The sequence below is a fragment of the Nannospalax galili genome, unplaced genomic scaffold, assembly GCF_000622305.1.
Source record: "Nannospalax galili isolate Female #2095 unplaced genomic scaffold, S.galili_v1.0 scaffold5, whole genome shotgun sequence".
NCBI classification, from domain to species: Eukaryota; Metazoa; Chordata; class Mammalia; order Rodentia; family Spalacidae; genus Nannospalax; species Nannospalax galili.
In genome coordinates this window covers 2825103-2828833 of record NW_008353126.1, presented here as the reverse complement: position 1 = coordinate 2828833, position 3731 = coordinate 2825103, and positions in this window count along the sequence as shown.

The window sequence follows — 3731 nt, the reverse complement described above, 5'->3', positions numbered from 1 at the left end:
CACAGAGATCCACCTGCCTCTGCCTCCTGAGTGCTGGGATTGAAGGTGTGTACCACCAAGCCCAGCTAGAAGTTATATATATATATATATAATTTGAAGTTATGTTCTTATAACCAAATTATTCTTATATAATGTCCTTGTAAGCTTGGGTCATTTGAAGTTTTCTTTTGTTTTACTTGCTAGGTAGATATCTTGAAATGCAACTCTGTGATATTTTACTACTCAGTGATGTTTATTACTCTGTGATACCTTCACTACCCTGAGATGTTTTATTGCTTTGTAATATCTTGAAGCTCTGTGATACTATCCAGCTAACCATGTCTAACTACTGATAAAGATGTAAAACAAGGAAAGTGGAGAGTTCACCAAATGGCCTAATAATACACCTGGTCCAGTCATTCTGACAAAAGTATAGATCAAACAGGATGATATCTAAACTTTTCCCTGTCATATTTGTTTTTTTTTTCTAAACTGAACTGACCATTTGACTGACTCAGCTCAATTAGCCTAGCCTAGCTAGGTATAGATCAAACGGTAGCAGATAGTAATGCATGGTGGCACAGCATTTGGAAGGCAGAGGAGGCCAGCCAGTCTATGTAGTGAGTCCCAGTACAGCTGGAGCTACAACCTGTCTCAACAAAACAAAACAAAACCATAAAATAACCAGCAGCAACAACAGCAAGGAAAAAACCCAAACCAAAACACCAAAAACAAAAGGTTGTAGATATCCTGACACATGCTACTTTCTAAACTAAAAATTCTTATGTAAAGAATTTTCCTGAAATAACATAGCACATCAGTGAAAAGAGCCATAGGAGCCAAGAGGCGACCTTAAAATGATGATGTGGAAAGACCTCTACTTTGTTCATGGCCCAGAAAATCTTGAAGCCTTTGTTGCTAACTCTGGGACCACATGCATGTGAAAAATAAATGATTTCTCCAACTTTTTCCTAGGTGACATACTTGATCTCTTAGGTGTTTAAATAATTTTTTTCCATATTAGGATTAGCAGAAATAAGCAAAGCGGGATTTCACATGATGATTTTGAGACATATATTAGTGATTAGATAGGAGAAGGCAGGCAGGTTAATGCCATAAATCAGACTCCAAATCCAAGAAGAAGCTTGGCAATCCCCTTTTCAACACCAAATTCTACACCTCCACACCATGGTAGAATGTGCATCCCTATTTGGTTCTTAGAGGTCTTATTTATTTTATTATTTTATTTTTTGGTCTTTTTGAGACAGGGTTTCCCTGTAGCCCCAGCTGGCCTGGAACTTGCTATGTAGACCAGGCTGGCCTTGAACTCACAGAGATCCACCTGCCTCTGCCTCCTGAGTGCTGGAATTAAAGGTGTGTGTCACCATGCCCAGCAAGGTATTCTTATTTATAAGATAGCTTTCAGAATTTCCAAAATAACTTTGTTTCTTAAAGGATGCTCATATGCCTTGGTTAAATATATGTGCTCTGAGGTCAGATGGATTAGGTCTGAGAGCTCAGCTGTACCACTTAATTGATTGTGTTACCTCAAAGCATCTTACCTGAACTCTGGAAACATCCATTTCTTCACCTGTGAAATGGGGCCAATACCTATGAAGCTGTAAGATTATCATGAAGCTTAGATGTGCTAGTATCTATACAGAGGTTTGGGTAGTACCTAGGTACTACCAAAAGTGCCAATTTTTACTCAAGACCCTACCTTTAGGGTTGATGGTGTAGCTCAGTGGTAGAGTGATTGCCTCCCACGTTTGAGGCCCTGGGTGTAACCCCCAAGACTAGAGAGAGAGAGAGAGAGAATCAGAGGACAACTTGCAGGAGTTTATTCTCTACTTCCACCACGTAGGCTCCAGTGATTGAACTCAGGTTGTCAGCCTTGGCAGAAAGCATCCTTACCCACTGAGCCATCTCCTAGGTCCTGCAACACATATTTGGCAAGCAACTGCCAACTATTCCTCACATGCTATGAAACTGTAAAATGACTTTCCAGTATAGCAGGGGAATGCACTAGATATTGTATACTTTGGAAGCTTATGTTGGTAGAAGGGAATCCAAGGAGGTCAGAGATCGCCCCCTTTGAGCAAGCAAGGGTTTGAGCTGAGCCCTGAGAAGTGACTGAGAGTTAGCTGAGGAAGCAGGGAATTGTAGCATGTCCCAAACATGTCTTGTCCTTTCCCCACTGAGTATTTTTTTTTCCTATTGAGAATGCTGCATGCTTTTCAGTTCCAGTGAAATGCCTGCTCCCTGGCTCTGTGCCTGAAAGTAGTCTCTCCATCCTTCCACAGCATTTAGTTTTCACTTTTCTTTGACAATTCTCACTTTCTGCATTGTTTTCTAGCTATTTCTATATATAACATCATTTTCTACTAAATCTTAAATTTACTAAGAACAGAGTCTGTGTCAGCCATCTTTGAGCTCTTAAACTATTAGCATATTCCTTAGTCTTAGAAGTGAATGTATGGAGCAAAACTTAATGCCTATTAGACATCCTTTTCAAATAGTTGTAATTCAAATGAAGCTATTGTTGAAAGCTGTGCCTTCAGGACTGAACTTATTCTTTGGTTAAACCAGAATGCTATAGTCATGGTCCCCAAAATGGATCAGTGTTCACCACAATGACCAGAACAACCCTAACAAACAGGCTACTGTTCTGAACTGACAGGCGTTTGGCAACAACTGCCAGTTCTCCAGTGTCAGCTGAAAGGAACCGAGGAACTGTGACCTGAGAGTCCACAGTCCAGTGGGATTCTATTTATCCCCTGAAGTTGTGCTCTAAGAGCCAGTGACCCAGGCTTTAGCCTGATGTGAAACATGCCTGCAAGGGAATAGAAGGCAAGAAAGCTTTAAGGCTTTCCAGCAGGGGCAGAAACAAAGCTTAGGACAAAGCACCAAAGATCCTATCAGTGGAAAGCACTGCAACTTGAGGCTATGTGATAACGGGCAGAAGGGAGCTTTGAAGTTAGACAAACCTAGGTCAGGATCCTAACTAGCTACAGGATCTCACACAAGTGTGTTCTTTGAGTGTCTCATTTTCCCATTTCTGCAAATATTTTACAACATCAAAGATAATGTCCATACATACACATTTTGGTAGCAGAAGGTATGAAAGACTGTGTAAGAGTCATTTTTGCATATCTCCTGTTCAGCCCTGGAGGCCCTCCCCTCTCCTAGCATTCCAGTCATTTTGTATCCTCTTACAGAATTTTAAAATTCCAATCAATATGTATATTGTTATCTATAGGAGACCAAAAAAGCAAAAGGGTACCAAAGGCTGAATTTTACTTTAGAGAATTCTCTCTCAGGGACTGTACTGGTACAATAAACTGCTTCTTGCTTGGCCTTGGGTATTTTCTGTTCAGATTATCTACTACACAATGACTATACACTATTAAATTTATTCATCTGTTTTGTACTCTTGAGGGGAGGGGCTTGTTTTTGTCCAGCACAGATATTGGTAAATACCTTAAAATTTTTTATTTTAATTGCAGCTGGGTGTGGTGGCAACATACCTTTAGTTCCAGCACTTGGGAGGCAGAGAGAGAGCGACATGGAGTTTGAGGCAGGCTGGTCTACATGGCAAGTTCCAGGCCAGCCAGGGTTACATTGTGAGATACTGTCTGAAAAAATGTAAAGAAAAATAATTTTATTTACTTATTTACTTTTTATTTATTTGTTTGTTTGTGTGAATCTGTTTGTCTGTGTGTGTATGGGGTGCACATGAGAATATCAGAGGA